Source organism: Mesoplodon densirostris, chromosome 4, assembly GCF_025265405.1.
Source record: "Mesoplodon densirostris isolate mMesDen1 chromosome 4, mMesDen1 primary haplotype, whole genome shotgun sequence".
Taxonomy (NCBI): domain Eukaryota; kingdom Metazoa; phylum Chordata; class Mammalia; order Artiodactyla; family Ziphiidae; genus Mesoplodon; species Mesoplodon densirostris.
The window spans coordinates 7,432,018-7,452,077 of NC_082664.1; positions in this window are offsets into that span (position 1 = coordinate 7,432,018).

Sequence of the window (20,060 nt, forward strand, 5' to 3'; positions counted from 1 at the left end):
CCTTGAGAGGGATCAGGGCTGTGTTGTATCACCTTTACACCCCGGGTCTGGCTAGTGTCCCATCCATGTTGGGGTCCAGTTGAAGTGATGAGGGCCTCTACTCAGATACTGCAGAAGAAGGATAGGGTGAATGGTTGGTGAAAGGCCAGCAAGGCTGGCTTGAAATTTAGGGATAAAGAGGGAGGCTCAAAGATACCCCCTCAACACTGCCTTAGAGAACAGGTGGTGTGGGAGAGAAGAGTGAGTTGGGAGGAGGATCTGGTTTGAATGGGGAGACACCTTGGTGGAGCATAGGACCCAGATGCAAAATCACACTGCCCTTCACTCAAAGATGAATTTATTACACTCTTCCTGAGTCCCTGATGCCATGGGTAGAGTTTATGCACATGCCATCTCATGCCAGGAAGAGGTGCTATTCTCAGAATATATTCTTGAATAAATTATTAAGCTAGTCCTTAAAATAAGTAACAATACTTTTCCCTCCCTGCATAGCTTTACATGACTCAGTTGACTCAATTTCACGGCACCTCAGTTTCTCTTTCTGTAAAACGGGAGTACTGGGGAAATCTCTATTGAATTCAGGAGTTTGGGGAATTAAGTCTAGATCTATAACCAGCTATGTCTCTCAGTCATTGATTGCCACAAATTACCCCCAAACATAGTGGGGAAATTACATTTATTATTGTCCTCAATTCTATAGGGCAGCTGGATAGCTCTTTGAGTCTCAGCTGGGCTCACTCAAGTATTAATCCTCAGCTGCAGGTTGAGGTTAGCCAACTGTCAGCTGGTTTAAGATGGCCTCAGCCAGGACAACTAGGGCAGCCTGGCTGTGGTTGACATGTTTCTCATTTAGAAGACTGGCCTGGTGTGTTTTCATGGCAGTTGCAGGGGAGGAGGAGAGGAAGCCTAAGTGGGCCAAGGCTTTTTGAAACGTCTGGGCTTTCTTCTAGTTTTCTAACATCTCATTGTCCAAAACGGGTCACAAATAAGTCCTAGAGCCTGAGTCTAGGAGTGGGACAGACCATCCCACCCACAATGGGAAGACACTGTACAGTGATGTAGCAAAGCACATGGATGGCTGAGGGAAGAAGTGCTTCTGTTGCTATCAATCTACCACTGTCACCCTGAGCAAGTTCCTTCCCCCCGACCCTAACCCACATTCCCTTCACCTCCACCCTCACAAAAGTGTGCCAAGCCCTACTGCCCCATTATTGAAAACACACATGTGATAAGGGCTATAGATATTGAAGACATGGCTGTTTTTCTGATTCTTATACTTAGGATAGACAGTTGGTTTATTTCTTTATTCTCTTATTCCTTATATCTGTGGCTTGGAAGACAGAATTCAAAATGAAATTATATTAGCCAAAACCTTGTCTGTAGCAGGCAAAGTGGGGGGTAACAGGGATTTTACAAGATGGTATGACAAAGCCAAGTTCCTGTGTATAAGTGTGTTTATGTCAGAACGTGTGGCTCTGAGCTTGTCAGGGTCTCGCAGCGGTGCCTTCTGTGTGTGTATGTGTGTCATATGTCACATATTACTGATGCCTTTTATCTTTCCCTTTATATGAGTGGATATAATTCAATGGCCATTGCAATGCAGCTGTCAGCATCTTCATCTGATGAACAATACCATATTTTGCAACTATGGCATGATGTAACTGAAGGCTATATTTGCTTATGTACAAACCCAAACCCCTCTTTTGACCATAGAAATGAGGCACTATTCACAAAATTAAAAACATAAACTGCAAGAGCAACTACAGTGAGTTGCATTTAATAAGTCCTTGGCTGGTGCCACAAATATGTTATATCTGACTAATAATAATGAAAGAAGCATTTCTGAACTAAATCTCTGAGCAGTTGCAGAGTTTGGAGTTTCTGTCTCACAATTATCCATTTGTTTCAACAGTTTGGTAGTTCTAGGGGGATCTGACCATGATGAGTTTCAACTTGGGGGTGAGAACTCAGCCTTGGATTATTATGGTTGCCTACAGGGACACTATATTCATAGAATTAGAAATGGCTTGGACTCTTGAGAGCAGGCAGACCTGGGGCAATTTCAACACTTCATTAGTTCTGTGGCTTTAGACCTTCTTGAGCTTTAGATGTCAAAGGAAGTTAAAGAATTGGAGCCAGTATTGGACATGAAGTTTCTCAACAGATTGTGCTCAATGCTAGTGTTTTCAGACAAGTGATTTTCTTACCCACCCAACACATATTTCCTGAGCACTGTATGTTAGGCATTTGTGCTTCACTACCCTGCATTTATTCACAACCTCTTTTGTCTCACTGAACTCTAGCCTCCCTTGCAGCTACAAGTGGCCAGTTACCCAATTATAGATAATAAGACATAAAGGGAAATCTACTGAATGGCTTCTGGGAAGGAGGATTATTCCCTGATAAAGAGAAGGGCTCATGAGAAGAGCTCTTTTTCACCCTAGTAATCCCTTGCTTTCCATCTTTGTCTGTGCTCATGTGAGGATATGACACTTAGAGCTGTGACAGCCATCTTGGAACCATGAGGCAAGGAGCCAAGCCATGAAAATCCATCATGCTGAGAATGGTGGAGATGAGGGGTGGAACATGGTGGGTTCCTGGTCACCTCACTGAGCTGACAAACCAATCTTGGGACTGCCTACCTTTAAATTTCCTGATAAATAAAGAGTAAATTCCATTTGGTTTAAGCTATTGTTTATTACCTGCAGACAGAGGCATTACTAACAAACATAACCTACTGTGTTACAGGCAGTGTGCCAGGCTCAGAACAATAAACAAAGCATTTATGTTTTCTGCCCTCATGGTGACTCCAAGCCAGCAGGAGATGCAGATGGTATGGAGAATGAGGTTGCATTGAGGCAAGATAAGAAGGGATGTCTTCAAGCAGGGCTTTGTGAGCTTTGGCTAATTATTTTGCACTTTATCCTCAATAAAATGGAAACACACTGAAGTATTTTAAGCAAGCAGTACCTGATTTGATTTTACACAGGAAGTCAGATGATTTTTCACAGAAAACACTATGGTCTTTGGACTCCAAGCAGAAAATGAATAAGCTTCCTCCTAATTACCATAGCACATAGAGAGGATGAGGGCCTCTCAGAGGGTCAGGTCTGCAGGATTCCAGAGAGACAGAGAGCTACAGCAACATGCGCTCATTTCCAGCCCTGCACTGGAGGGACTGAGAGTGTCTGCAAATATCTATGGGAACAGATTCAACACTCATGGACCACAAAGAAGCCAGAGTGATCCCTGATGAACACTATCTCAGCCAGGTGATCAAGGTCAGCATCACCAGTAGTAAGCCATATTGTTATTTTGTATCCTGTGTTGATATGATGTGATAAGAATGACACTTTACCTCTGTGCTCTTCCTCCCTCAAAACCATACATAGCCTCTAGTTATAATGAGAAAAACATCAGACAAATTCCAGTTTAAGACATTCTGCTAAATACCTAACCAGTGTTCCTCAAAATGTCAAGGTCATTGAAAACAAGAAAAGCTTGAGAAACTATTGTGGTCTAGAGAAGCCTAAAGAGACATGAAGACTAAATGTGATGTGGTGCCCTGGTTAGGATCCTGGGACACAAAAAGGACATTAGAAAAAAATGAGGAAATCTGAATAAAGTATGGACTTTAGTTAACAATAGCATATCAGTATAGGTTCATTAATTGTGATACTTTTAGCCTACTAATGTAAGATAGTAATAATAGAGAAAACCAGGTGTTGGGTATACAGGAACTCTCTATATTATCTTTGTAATAATTCTGTAAATTTAAAACTGTTCTAAACATTTTGAAGTCTATTTTTTAAAAAGCAGCATGAGACACTGGTATTTTATATACAAACAGGTAAATTTTAAATAATCCTGGAGTTCCTCGTCAGAGGTTATACAAGCCTGAAGACAATTGAATGACATATTTAAATGCTGAAAGGAAAAATAAATCAGCCCCAATTCAAATAAAGGTGAAATAAATATGGGAGGGTCGACATCTAGATCAATAGAACAGCACAGACAAATCAGAAATAAACCCACACATATTTTGTCAGATAATTTCCAATAAAGGACCGAATGGGGAAAGGACAGTCTTTTCAAGGAATAGTACTGGGACAACTTTGGAGTTTGGGGGTGGTGGTGGGAAATGAAACCTCATGCCACAAACAAAAATTAAACTGCAATAGATCAGAGAAATCAGTGTAAACTGCAAAATGATAAAAATTTTTAGAAGGAATGTAGAAAAGGTACTTGCAAATGGGGTAAACAAAAATGTCACTGGCAAACTGTAAAAGAAAAAAAAACAGTGATAACTTAAAAACACCTGCTCTTTGAAAGAAATTAAGAAAATGGAAAAGCAAGGTACACAATGGAGAAAAGGTATACAATACATATATCTGACAAAGGACTAGTATCCAGACAACTTGAAGAACACCTAAAACTAAATTATGGTAAAACCACCAACTCATTTTAAAAATGATTACAAGTTTTAAAACAACATTTCACAAATGAGGATATACAGGGATCCAATACACTCATGAAAAGAAACTCAACAACATTAGTCATCAGGAATATACAAATTAAAACTGCAAGGAGGTACTGCAACACACCCACTAAAATAACTAAAATTTAAAAGACAGATAAAACCCAGTGTTGGAGAGGATGTGAAACAACTTGAATTCTCATATATTGAGAAATGAAGGGCATTTTATAAGTTTCTTACAAAGTTAAACATGCACTTATCAACAAATCCTATTTTATGAATTTATCCATGAGAAATGAAAACATTGGTCCATGTTCAGTATATTCATAGCAGTTTTATTCTTAATGATCAAAACCTAGATGTAATCCATGCCTACATCAACAAGTGAATGCGTAAATAAATTGCGTTATATCCATACAATGGAATATTACTCAGTAATAAAATGTATCAGAGTGATGAGACCTAAAGCCACAAGAGGGATCTAAAAGCATCATGTAAGTCAAAGTAGCCAGACATAAATGGTACACTCAGTATGACTCTATTATCTGGAATTCTGGGAATACAAAGCTATGTAGAGTGGCAGAAAGTTAAGCAGTGGTTTCCTAAGACAGTGTGGGGGGTAGGTCTTGAAAAGATGCAAGAGAGAATTTTGGGGTTATGAAATTGCTCTCATGACTGTGGTGGTGGTTACAGGGATTTATCCTTAGCTCAAACCACAACAAATTGTACTTGAAATTGTTTCATTTTAATGTATATTATACCTCAATAAATTAATTCAAAATTATATTGGGTCCAGATCGTGGGAAGATTTGCCCACCAGAATTAAACCTGTATGAGCAACACAGCAGTTTTAAACATTGCTGTTTGTTCAGAACCTAAAATAGTTCCCGCCACATAGTAAAGGTTTTGTGCATATTTGTTGAACACATGGATTAGTAAGTGAATTACTGAAGGAATATCAGTGCAAGAGTTTTGAACTCTTGTTGCAAAATCAGACCCATTTTCTGGTTTTGTGGAGTGGCATCATCAGACTGTATTTCCATGTGGGGTGGGGGTGGCTTCACTGCAGGTGGATTTTTCAGGCCATGTTTAGTTAGTTTGCATCCTTAAAATCGACAAGACCCGGTGAAAGTTATCAGAACAGTCCAACTGAGGACACAGGGGCTGTGGACTCTGGGTAACATCATGCTATTTTCTCTTTGAAAAACACTCATGGAAACACAGGATTTTATCCCAAAAGAACAAAAAAAAAAGAGAGAGACAGAGAGAGAGAGAAGGTTCTTGTATGCTCTGTCCTGCCAGAATGCTTTCTAAAACTGAATGAAAGATAAGATGATGTCAGTGTGGAAAGGTAAGAAATAGGAAACATGCTCCTTCAAATTCTAAATGAACTGTTAACACGATCTTCTCCCTCAGCCTGGATCTTGAGTAATGTGGTCAAGAGCCTGATGACTGTGGAAATGCATGACGCTTCTTCAGGGAAGTATGACCCTTGAGAATGCCAGCCATCTCCTCCCTCTCTCTTCCTCTCCAACCCCTCTTTCTTTCTCTCTGACTGATTAAACTGAAAGATGTTATTAGAACTTTCCTACCAGATGCAAAATTCAAAACTTTGGGCATCTCAGCTTCACCTTTAAGAGAAACCATGTTATTGCCTTCATAACAGAAAGCAGCAAATCAGAAATTAGAAAGAAGGTACGTTGACAATGATTGATGCCCAAGGCTTTCTCCTGATTTGCTGATTAAACTCATCAATCTATATGCAGAAGATGTGTCCAAAGCAAATGGAGGCAACCAGCCTTAACGGATCTGGTTGTCAGAACTAAGGGGAAAAGGAGACTTTCAGCTTGGTGGTGTGCAGAAAACATAGGAAAAAAGGAAGGTGTACCAGGAGAATGTTTACCTCCAAGTGGGATAAGCTCCAGGGAGAGAGGGTGCACCAGGAGGAGCCGTGAATGTGCTTGTTGAAGGAGTGGAAAAGTGAGGAATGAAAGATTCCCTAGAGTCCAAAAGATTTGCTAAGTTTCTTGTTGGGAACCTGGAAGGTCTCTAGAGAATGTAGAGCTGGGGCAAACCCTTTCCATCCTTATTTGCTGATTTAACTCTTTCTCGGCTTATTAGATACAAGCCAAGGCTTATCTTCTTAATGCAGCTTTTGCTGCCATCCCTCTGACAGTCTTGTCATCCCATCCCTCACAAGGCTGCCTATGTTAGGAGAGCCTTCTCTCTACCTTCATCTCCTGCAGCATTGCCCCGGGTGTGCTGGGGCTTTCCATTCTTCTGTTTGTTTGTCTAACCATTAGATGTTGGGCCCTCTGAAGACAGGGACTCTGTTTTGTTCATTAGTTCCTTAACAAGTACCTATCATGGTGATTGACACTATATGAGAACTCATTGCCTATATGGTGAGTCAATTGCTTTTCCTCTGGTTCTCAGTAGTTTGTATCTATTAATGAGTCTTATTAGCGGGTTGTTCCTGAATACTTCTCTAGCCTCTGTTGCCCCCGTTCCCTACCCTGCACTAGTTTCTGAGGGTTGCTGTAACAAATTACTACAAACTGAGTGGCTTAAGCTAATAGAAATTTATTCTCTCACAGTTCTGGAGGCTTGATGTTTGAAATCAAGGTGTTGGCAGAGCTGTACTCACTACCAAGGCTTTAGGGGAGAATACTTCCTGGCCTCTTCCAACTTCTGGTGGCTTCAGGCAACTTCACTCCAAACTCTGCCTCTGTCTTCACATGACCTTCTTTTTTGTGTGTTTGTGTCTTCTCCTTTTCTATCTCTTAAGAGGACATCAAGTTACAGGAAGTCCCTTACATACGAATCTTCAAGTTGTGAACTTTCAAAGATGCAAACGTGTGTTCCATCAACATCAGGCGTGAGTGAAATTGCAGCTTGCCCTCCGTCTCCTATTGCTGACGATCCTTCAGCTCTACCATCTCTCACCTCCCCTCCCTCCTCCAGTCAGTAACTCTTCTTGCCTCTTCACTCGATGCCAGTCCCTGTATGCCAGCTGTTGTACTGGACTACTGTACTTTTCAAGGTGGTGTACTGTAAGATTAAAAATGTTTTCTTTATTTTTTGTGTTTGTTTTTTAGGTATTATTTGTGTGAAGAGTATTATAAACCTATTACAGTACAGTACTACATAGCCGTTTGTGTTAGTTGGATACCTAGGCTAACTTTCTTGGACTTATGAACAAATTGGACTTACGAACGTGCTCTCAGAATGGAACTCGTTCATATGTAGGGGACTTACTGTATCAGATTTAGGGACCATCCTAATGCAAGACGATCTCTTCTCGAGATCCTTAATTACATCTGCAAAGACCCTTATATCAAGTAAGGTCACATTCTGAGTTTCTGAGTCCACCATTCAACCCACTACATCCTCTCCCACCAGTTTTTTTCAGTCACATGGTTTGGTCAACACCAGAGATGGGATCATTGGGTACAAGACAACCAGCGTGTCCCAACCAGTGGGCACAGAGGTTACTCCATACAGTGAGGGTCTCATGACCCTGCTCAGACTAAACAGTACCAATGAGACTTGATTCCAATTTATCTTTATGGGAAGCAGATTCTTTCATTTTCATTGGAAATGTGGAGAAAAGCATGTAGCCCTGGGAGCTGCTGGCAGCCTTACTGGCACTATGAAGAGAGACCCTGAAGAAGAACAGAGCCTAGAAATGGAGGGTCATAGGAGGGAGGAGAAAAGAAAAGAAGGGAGAAAGACCGAGAGAGAATCAAGAAGTCACATTTTTTCTTTGAAGCCCAGGAGAAAGCCCCACCTGATTTGTAACTAAACAGGTTACCCAGATTATTGGCCAATAAATCTTTTCTATGTTAAGCCAGTTCAGGTAAAAGTTTCTGTTATTTGAAACTGAAGATTCTAAGTTTATTTATACAATCTTTTGGGGAAAATTTAGCTCAAGGTGTGGACTCTCACGAAGATTATATAGAAATCTAATGTGTACATTAGGTTTATCTTCTTATATACAGTTGGCCATACTCCTTATTTTAAAATTAATGCTAATAGTCTTAAGTGAGCTGCAAACCCTAGGGGAGAGGCTATTAATAACTTACATTCATTTCTCTTCTATCTATTTCTGTGTTTGTTCCATGGTCAGTTCCACAGACCAACAATATTTTCAAGACTTTTCACTGTTTGAGAAGTTTCTCCTGAGATATGTGAAGCTAACATTTAAGGAATTTCTCCCATGTGCCACACACAAGACTGGGTGTTTTAACAGGCAATCTCATGTGCTCTTCAAAGCCAACTTGTGTATTAGGCACAACTGCTCCTACTGGCAGGTGCAGCAACTGATGCTGAGAATGTACTTCACTGATGTGCTTAGGATTACCCAGCTGATATTCGATGGATCTGGGTACTAACTCAGGTCTATACCACCCCAAATCATATCAGTATATCCTCCAGGAGCCAAGTAGCAAATGACAGGCTTGTAGTTTTCAGGGAGCTTAAAGTTTAACTGGGGCTATAACATCAACATGCATAGCATAATCCATTCCAATGAAAGAGCATTAGCTTAGAAGTTGGGAAATTTGGTGTCTTGACTTGGTGAAGGATACATAGTTGTGTATCAGGGGTCTTGATACTGTCTAAATTGTACATGGATTTTTGTGGATGAATGCAAATGTGCATTTTTCTAGGGAAAGAGTTTATAGCTTTCTATATACTCTTCTAGTTTCTAAAACCCCAACATATTCCAGACCAAGGTGGTATTTAAGGAATGGTTGAGATCAAGTAAGATTCTAATTGAGAAATTAACTGTGGAGAACTTTTTATGTGCACTAATATCCCACAAAAGATGGAATTCAAGTGAGCTGGAAAAGTTAAGGATGTCTACTATGAAAGGTGGCTTGATGGGATGAAGGCACCTGGAGGGTGAGGAATGAGAAAGGATAGCCCAGAGATTTACATCATATGGGTATTCCTGGAACTCGGTATTAAATTTTTCAGCTCAAGCTAAAGGAAAGAAAGATTTTGAGTTGCTGAGATAGCAAACAATTCACTTGAGGAAGAGAAGCATGACCTCTAGAATCTTTATAATTCAGAGAAACTTAAATTGCCATCGCCAGTGGTGTCAGGCCAAAAGAATATTGGCTTGAACTACAAGAAAGATTTGATAAGTTGGAAGGAAAGATTTAGTACCATTAAACGTAGAGTGATCTTTTGGAGCAAAAATATGTATCACTAGGAAATCTTGTTCTTCTTTATTCATGTTAATGCATCATTGACAAACGTGGAATCATGATGATGCATTGCTGTGTGTTTCTCCGAAACGTCTTCCTCATGTGTCCAGCCTTCTTCTTTTCCCCTGCTGACACAATCCCTAAGCCCTCACCTGCTCCTTCTTAGGCTATCTTTTAGCAGCCTCCCAGCTGTTCTCTCTACCTTTATTGTTTCTCCAGCTCAAGTAGGGAAATGCAGATGTCCTGAGATCACAAGTCAATATACAAGAGACTGCAACTTACAGGAGACAAAATGCATAGGTTTCCCTGATGCTTGAGCTCCAGAACCTTCCCTCTGGGTGTTTCTCAGTTCAAGCAAGCCATTTTCTTAATATTCTTCAGTGGACATACATTTGTATCTTCCAAAAGAGTCTTCAGTCCTTAGTGTGGCTTGACATGGCCTATCCTTGCCTCTCTGCCTTCTCTTCCTTACCACTCCCTGAGTGACCCCTGATGCTCTAAGCATTTCCCAGAAGGTTGGGGAAAGACTGAGTGGGATGCCACCTGTAAGTGACAGTGTCTGATTTACAGCTGGGTTGGACAGGTAGGAGTCTCTTTGTTTCCTTCCCTCAGAGCTTAGGCATACAAAGGTGGACTCCTCTCTTCTCTGGCCATTTATTTTTATTATTTTATTATTATTGCTTTTATTTTATTAATCATTAATAGTACTATTTTAATTTTAGATATTAGTGATTTATTCCATATCCTTTCTGTCACACAGCAGAAGGAATAATTACCTGCCCTGCGACAGCTACACTATGACCAAGATGAAAAGGAGACTCTTTGCTGACAGATTCAAGCACTGTATCTTTACATCCATGTTGTATGAGGGCGGGTGATGTCTTTGAAGAATATGGGTAAAGTAATGGAAAAAGACAAAGCTCATAAAAGGACATTAGAGAGAGAATATAAAACACACAGACACACTTTTGTGAGCTGCTACGCTGCATTAGCTATGAAATAAACATTACATTTAATTGTCATAACAATGCTACAAGGTCAATACCATTATTATACATATTTTATTGATGAGAAGACAGGGGTTTAAAGATGGATGGCTTGGAAGTTCAAAGAGAAAGAAGGACAAAATCAGAAGCCTGCTGAATCTGCCAGCTTTCATAGGGACAACTTTAACTCAGCATCATAAACTTGGAAAACATCCCTGTCCAGGCCACCAGATTACGTGCTGGTACTGAAGCAGTTTCCAACCGGCTTAACGCATTCTCTAACAAAGCAGTGAAATAACACTTGGCTTCCCCCATGAGGTCTTAACCTTTCAGCCTGATGGCCAGTCCTCTGATTTACACTTGCCCATGGCCACAGGGGCTCACTCTGCCTCTGACCTAATGACATGCCTAAGAGCCATCCCACTGACTAAAGGAGCTTCTGGGGTCTAGGTTTTACTACTAAGCTGATTTCAAGTGTCAGGGCTGGTTTATCAAGTTAAAGGGCCAAAGATAAAGTAAAAGGCATCCTTCCTTATCTCCCTACCTCCCCTCTCTACTCCCACCATCCTCCTCCACCTGAGCCCTGCTGAATGAATCTTCTTTAAGACAGCCTGGTGTATGTGTTTTCCCTTTATCTTCTTTCTTCAATGGACTTTCAAATTGTTTGGCTTTCTTTCAGAGTGGTCCTACAATGCTGAAAGCTCTGGGAGAATTGTGTTAATTCCAGTCCTTTTTTGACCCTTATTTGGGTCACTGTCTCTTAACCTGTACTGTCCAATAAGGTCACCATTATTTAAATTTAAATGAATTAAAACTAAATAGAATTCAACGCTCAGTTCCTCATTTCAAGTGCTCAGTGGCCACATGTGGCTACTATATTGGGCTGTGAAAATATAGAATATTTCTTCTTTGCAGAAAGTTCTATTGAATAGTGCTGTCTTAAATCCTACTTGTGGGTTTCCAGCTTCTAAATGGTAGAAATCTCCCAAACAGTATTCAGAGTGACATCAGCATTTACAGGTTAAAGTTGAGTTTGCTTGGCATGATAGTGGAAGCTTTTCTCTTGGTTTCCAAACTACCTTTCTAATTTCCTTTGTGTTAAAGTTATAGACTTTGGAGGGGGCTGATTTGGGGATAGGGTGGGAGATGTGGGGAATCTGTATGAGCAGTACCTAGCTGTTTTTTTCAGGGCCCACAGCTGACTGGAACATCTATCACATCTCCTCAGCTGTGTGCTGGCTTCCAAAGTTAATGTGAAATCTGGCCAAATTTTATTACCTTTGTGCAGATGGTGGGAAAACAAATTTTCAGGACATAGTTTTGTTTTTATTCTTCTTCTCTGATCTGCCATGCCTCTCCCTCAATCATTCACCTCCTCTTCCTTGTTTCTCTTTAATTTTTATTTTTCTCAGATGAACCCCTTTGGGCACATCCATTTGTGTCTCCTGTTCCTGAAGGTAGTAAATATGGTCCTGGTGAAATTATAACTATTTATAGATATTTGGTTTTATTTTTTCATCTCCTACTAAAATCACCTATTCATTCACTTCTGCATTCATTCATGCATCCATTTGACAAGTATTTTTTGAGCATCTACAATGTGCCAGGCCTGGTGGCATCCGTAAGCAACATCTGTGGGGTCTTGTGCATTTATACATTCACCAAAGTTATACATCAGGAAAGAAGATTATAGATGCTGGAAATTATTTAAAAAATAGTATAGCAATTCAAGTGTGGTGTGTGGTAAGAATAAGTGCAATGAGTTAAACATGCAATAAGACAATCAATCTAATGGAGTCAAGGGATTGATCAGGTTTCACTCTGGAGGCTGCATGCAAGTCGGGCAAACATCTGGAGAAGGTGGGTGTGGAGGTGCAGAGCATTTCAGAGCATTTCACACCTGTGTCAGGAGACAGCAAACCACTTCCAAAGCACTTGCCTCAGACCAGAGTGTCTATAGGGCAGAGCTCTATAGGGCAGAGAGAAAGGGGGAGCAGAAGGGGTAAACATGGTACAGATACTGGATGTGAACTAGGATGATCATAACATTTATCATTCAAACAGGGATCCTTGAGATCGTAAAAGTAGGTGCTTCTCATGATTATGCTGGGATGCGCAGCATGCACTGAGACTGTACTGGGTAAACTGGGGGGTATGGTCACCCCACTTTATCTTAAGAGCAATAGAACATCCTTGAGTCATTCAAAGTTGAGATATAGCTTGAGCAAATTTGCATTCTAAAATGATCTCTGTGCAAACTATTATATATAAGATGGAAAAGTGTCCATCATTGGATGAATGGATAAAGAAGATGTGGCACATATATACAATGGAATATTACTCAGCCATAAAAAGAAATGAAATAGAGTTATTTGTAGTGAGGTGGATGGACCTAGAGTCTGTCATGCAGAGTGAAGTTAGTCAGAAAGAGAAAAACAAATACCGTATACTAGCACATATATATGGAATCTAAGAAAAAAAATGTCATGAAGAACCTAGGGGTAAGAAGGGAATAAAGACACAGGCCTACTAGGGAATGGACTTGAGGATACGGGGAGGGGGAAGGGTAAGCTGTGACAAAGTGAGAGAGTGACATGGGCATATATACACTACCAAACCTACAACAGATAGCTACTGGGAAGCAGCTTCATAGAACAGGGAGATCAGCTCGGTGTTTTGTGACCACCTAGAGGGGTGGGATAGGGAGGGTGGGAGGGAGGGAGACGCAAGAGGGAAGAGATATGGGAATATATGTATATGTATAACTGATTCACTTTGTTATAAAGCAGAAACTAACACACCATTGTAAAGCAATTATACTCCAATAAAGATGTTAAAAAAAAAGATGGAAAAACAACAAGGTCCTACTGTACAGCACAGGGAACTATATTCAAGATCCTGTGATAAATCATAATGGAAAAAAATATGAAAGAGAAGATATATATGTATAACTGAAAGACTCTGCTGTACAGCAGAAATAAACACAACATTGTAACTAAACCATACTTCAATAAAATTTTAAAAAAAAGTGATCTCTGATTCCAATGAATTGCTGGATTGGGGGTAGCAAGAATAAATGTAGCAAGGAGACTGTTATGCAGACCAGGGTGGTGAGAACAGAAATAGAAGCAGCCTAGTTCAGGAGACAGTAAAGAGGGGGGAAGGGAAATCTACAACTTTGGTATCTGATGGGTAGGGACCAAAGAGAAGAGGTACATCCAGGAGGCCTCTGCTGGAGACTTTGGGAGTAGATGGAAGTGCTGGAGGAGGCACAAGGAGTTCATGGTGGACATTTGAGTTATCAGTGATGCTGGCACCTCACCCTCAATGCCCTTGGTTTTCTCACCTCCTTCTCTAATGTGATCCCCAAGCTCTGTCTCCAATACCAGATTTGCTCTCTGACTAGTTACCAGAGCTCTGACTGCTTTCTACATGTATAGTTAAGATTGGCAAGATATTTCACGAAAGAAGACATACAGATGACCAAGAGGCACATGAAAAGTTGCTCAACATCACTAGTTATTAGAGAAATGCAAATCAAAACTACAATGAGGTGTCACCTCACACCAGTCAGAATGGCCATTATCAAAAAGTCTAGAAACAATAAATGCTGGAAAGGGTGTGGTAAAAAGGGAACCCTCCTGCACTGTTGGTAAGAATGTAAACTGATACAACCACTAAGGAGAACAGTATGGAGGTTCCCTAAAAAACTAAAAATAGAACTACCATATGACCCAGCAATCCAACTACTGGACATATACCCTGAGAAAACCATAATTCAAAAAGAGTCATGTACCACAATGTTCATTGCAGCTCTATTTACAATAGCCAGGACATGGAAGCAACCTTAGTGTCCATCGACAGATGAATGGATAAAGAAGATGTGGCACATATATATAATGGAATATTACTCAGCCATAAAAGGAAATGAAATTGAGTTATTTGTAGTGAGGTGGATGGACCTAGAGTCTGTCATACAGAGTGAAGTAAGTCAGAAAGGGAAAAACAAATACAGTATGCTAATGCACACATATAGAATCAAAAAAAAAAGTACTGATGAACTTAGTGGCAGGGCAGCAATAAAGACATAAACATAGAGAATGGATTTGAGGACATGGAGGGGAGGGGGAAGCTGAGGCAACATGAGAGTAGCATCACCAACATATATACACTACCAAATGTAAAATAGCTAGTGGGAAGCAGCAGCATAGCCCAGGGAGATCAGCTTGGTGTTTTGCAATGACCTAGAGGGGTGAGATAGGGAGGGTGGGAGGGAAGCTCAAAAGGGAGGGGATATGGGGATATATGTATGCATATGGCTGATTCACTTTGTTGTACAACAGAAACTAACACAGTATTGTGAAGCAATTATACTCCAATAAATATCTATTAAAAATAAATTAAAAGAATAAAAATGCAGCTCCTACCTGAGACATTGAATAGACTGAACATCTGTTAAAATATTTTGAAATAGGAAAGTCAATGATAAATCTATAGAAGCATAGCTGTTTTTCTCATGGACAGAAGATTAGATGGCATTAAAGTGGGCAGAATTAGCATTCTAGCGATAGCATCTTGAATTATAGAGTACTCAGCAGCCCATGCCACAGTACCTTGTAATTTAGAGTTCTTTATCTTTCAGTATTGTGCTTGGTCCCGGTTTCTAGTTTTCTTTTATTCAGAGTCAGTCATCACATTTACTGTCTTTCCTGGCATTGTTTATAAGGGCTCTGGCTCCTTCATGGAGCAGATTCACACGTACTATATTTGGGTCTTAAATCAATCACAGGCTGAGAAACTGCACTTTATTCCAAGCAATTCATTTAGTATTTTATCAAGAAAATGTAATTAGGAATTTCTGAAAACAAGTTTCCAGACAATCAGGGGAAACAGCCACAACCAATTTATAAGATGGGTTGTGGCTAGCTGGGTGGAGACCTTAACCATTTTTATCGTGATGTAATTCTGTCACTCTCTTCCACTGACCTGCTGGGAGGTGAACATGATTCCTGATGTGCAAAGGAGAAATGAGAGATAAAAAGCAAACAGAAAGGTATGCTTGAATAGCCCACTTTAATTAAATTCAATTTATAATGCAATCTTATTTTGAGACTTTGAGTAATTTGCTGAGTGAAAGGCTGGGTGACAGACTAAAGTAAATAAAGGCACACATTCCAGAGGCTGAGGCAGGAGGTAGGCTAAGTACCTGGGAGGGAGAGGATCAGTCTCACTCAAAGTCCCTGGAAAAATCCCCTGCAGAAACATTCTTCCAGCTTCATCCTTAAGAAGTAAAGTGTGAAACCCTGTGTCCAGGTCCAGGGTGGCAAGTGCACGCTTCTGTGTATGTGTTTGCAGGCAGGTACAGAGACCATCCTGTATTCATCCAGACCCACTCCTACTTCTTCCTGGGCTCACTCCTCACCCTCAGCTCACTTCCAGCCCTCCTTGCAGTTTGGGTAACCATGTGACCGATTCCAGCCAATGCAATGTGAGCAAACCTGATGTGTCCTCTTCTTAGCTCTGGCCCGGGAAAGGTCTCCTTTTTCCTCATTCTTTGTGTCAGGGTCAAATCCCATACACTGCTTTGCTTCTGTATAGCCTGGAGGCTGAGAATGGCTTTTACATTTTTCAATGGTTGAAGAAAAATCAAAAAAGAATATTGAGTGACACATAAAAATTATATAAAATTACATAAAATTTTAGTGTTCATAAACAAAATTTTATTAGAACACAGCCATGCTCATTTGCTTATGTATTGTCTATGGCTACTTTCACACTATAGTGGCAGGGTTGAGTAGTCGTGAGGGAGAAGGCCTCTTCCTCCACAAGCTATATACATTTTTAATATATTATATTATATATATTATTCTATATTATATTATTTATTTTCTATTTATAAATTATAAATGGATAATAATAAATAGTATATATTGTTAATAATAACATAAATTATTTATATTAATTATAAATATATAATTAATTATATTTTATAATATAATTTTTATATGTTATTGCTATTATATAATTTATTTATATTTTTATAAAATATATAAATATCAAAATATACAAAATCTATTCTATATTTGTATATCTATATTATATAGACATATTTATAAATATATATTATAGCATATAAATAATATACAATATACATATAGCATATCTTATATACATTTTATATTATTTTATATATTTAATATATTATATATTTTAATATATTATACATATAAATTTATTATTTATAAATGTATAATACATTATATATAAAATACATATACATATATATATTTTTACCAATGTTTGAAAGATTTTTGGTACAGTTTTTTTTTTTTTGACATTCTTTTTTCTTATATCCTTTTCCATTTTGGTTTATCACAGGATATTGAATATAGTTCCTTGTGCTATACAGTAGGACCTTGTTGTTTATCCATTCTATGTATAATAGTTTACATCATATATATATATATGTATATATATATATTTTTTTTTTTTTTTTAAATTCACGGAAGGGCCCATGTAGAAAAAAGTACTTAGGATCCACGAAAGCCATGATACAGCCCTGTTTGCAACATAATTTTAAGTGACTGTAGTATGGCCATAACATACTTTACTCAATCAATTCCCTATTATTGGACATTTGGGGTTTTTCACAGTTGTGGCTGAAATAAAAATAGTAAGTTGGACATGCTTCAGTATAAGTTGCTGAATATAGCAATGCTTATTTTTTTGGAGCTACTCATCTTGCACACTTTGTCTTCTAAAAGTATCTATTGCATGGGCCCCTAAAAGTGTTATGGGCACCATGCCTGTTGTGTGTCAAGAATAAACTGGCCATGGTTGTAAAGGAATCTTTAAATACTCACTGTGAGTGAATAGTCAAATTTCATATTTTGGACTTTCAGTGGTGGGACTTTGGATGAATATTCTCTTATGTTTCCTTTTTCTTTATTTTCAAAAATCATCAACACTAACTATGTATTATACTTAAGAAAAAAATAGACATGAACTTTCTAAGACATGAGTCAGATTGTGCATCTTCCCTGCTCTACCCCCTTCCCTGGATCTGTTTCCTGTAGCTGTGTTTCCTCAGGTGTGCCACGGGGGCCTTTGCATCAAGACCCTTGGCATGGACCCTTAGGTTTAAGTCTTTAATCCCTTTTGAGTTAATTTTTGTGAGTGGTGTAAGATAGGGGTCCAATTTCATTTTTCTCTCTGTGGATATACTTCAAAATTGCTAAAAGACTAGATCTTAAATGTTCTTGCCATAAGAAAGAAATGATAATTGAGATGATAGAGGTGTTCCCTAAGCTCCGGTGGTAATCATAGGCAGTGTATAGATGCATCACACCAATAGGTTGTGCACCTTCCATGTATACAATGTTACAGGTCAATTACATCTCAAGAAAACAAAACGAGAAGAACACTTGGCAGACAAGTTAAAAATGTAGTTTGCAGAATGGTCCCTTAGCCCATCACAAGTCCCTGGAGCTGGGGCCCAGGAATTTGCATTTCTCTCTCCTCGATGGTTCTCCTACATACACAGAGAATTGTAGACATGCTGGCTTTTGGATCGAAGCCCCAAATGCATTTGACTTCAAAGTGCTTCACACCTGGACCTACCCACATCTACAGACCAGGTTCTGCCTTCTCCTAACACTCATCTTCATCCAACCCTCCCTCCCCAAACCCTTTCCTCCCCTTTACCTCCAGCAAGCAGTCAAGGAGGAAACAATAAGACTTTGTTCCAGGGCAATTAATTTTATGCAAATTTTAAAATAATGGATTTACAGGATACAAGAGATTTAGTCCTTTGCTATGCCCTTGCCACCAAATCTCCTGCTTCTTAAATTCACTGAGGGACTTGGGGTTTGATTCCTCAAGGCACCTCTGTGCAAGGATGGAGAGACCCTTCCCTCATATCCCGTCTTTTTCCTCCTGTCACCCCATACTACCCCACTGATTTGAAGGCGATGTTCCTACTGTGTGCCTAGGAGGTACGTGCGTGCACACACACACACACACACATACACGTACACATACACCTCTGTGCTTTTGGTAGTCTTCTTTCAACCTGGAACACTGCTACTTACCCTTCCAGTCCCAAAGAGAATGTTTTGTTTTTTGGGCCATTGCTGGATGGATCTTTGCCATGGCACGTCTACAATGATTTCAGCCTTATTAAGGTTTTGTTTTTACTTAGGTATGTTGATTTTAGAAAGAAACCCTAAACAGAAGGTAACTGCGGAAATAAATGCAATGCAAACAAAAGACTGAGTTCTGCTCTGGGTCAGGTTGGCAACTGAAGATATGTTAAAGACAAATTAGCACTGAATGGAGAATTTCTCCTTGTTTCCCACAAGGATAAAGGAGACCAAAAAATGGGCACCATATCCCCATGTCACTACTGTTATTTGACACTGGTCAGTGCATCATCTAAGGTCACATTTAGGAAACCTATGTGTGGTGGAAGGAGCAGAGAAGCAGTCTCAGAGGAACCTGGGGAGAATCACACCTTGCTTCTCCAGCATCCCAAGCCTCAGTTTCCTCCTGTGATAAATGGAAGTAAGTGCAACAGCTTTGCCATCTCACTGAGTCGTTTTAGGGACACGAGACCTCAGTGTTTTTAAAAACGTTTTGTTCTACTGAACATTTAGGGGCTAAGACAGGCATTTTTGAAATTTGATGTACTATGTTGATTGTCACAATGTTTAAGGGGCAAGGGACACATTTAGTGGATGGGGGTCAGAGAGATTAATTCTGCATATGAGGTAAGGTACTGACCATCAAATAATAAATTCTCCTGCGGTCTGTGGGCTCTCAATATTCCCCAAGCATACATTAATATTCATGTGAGTTACCTGCTTAACAGGTGAGTTCCCTGCTTAGTATGGCCTGAGCCCAGAAAAAGCTCCATTTTGCATATTAATAAAGTCTTCTTCCCCTCCACCCTCCCTTCCCTTCCTTCCCTCCTTTCTTCCTTCTTCCCTCCTTCCCTTCCTCCATTCCTTTCTTCCTTGCTTTCCTCTCCATTAAAAAAAAAATTGTCCTGAAATAATTTTAGACTCAGTAATTACAAAAATAGTACAGAGCTTCTGTGTACCCTTCAACTGGTTTCCCCCAGTTATAACATCTTACATAACCATAGCTCAATGATCAGAACCAGGAAATGACATTGGTACAATACTAAGTAATCCAGAGAGCTTATTCTTATTTCATAAATGTTTAAATGAACTCATTTATTTATTTTTTATCTTTAGTTCTATAAGATTTTGTCACATCTGCAGATTTGTGTATGCACCATCACAATCAGGATAGAGAACTATTCCTTCACCCCAAAGAAACTCCCTGGTACTGCTACCATTATTCATTCACTTTTGAGACATT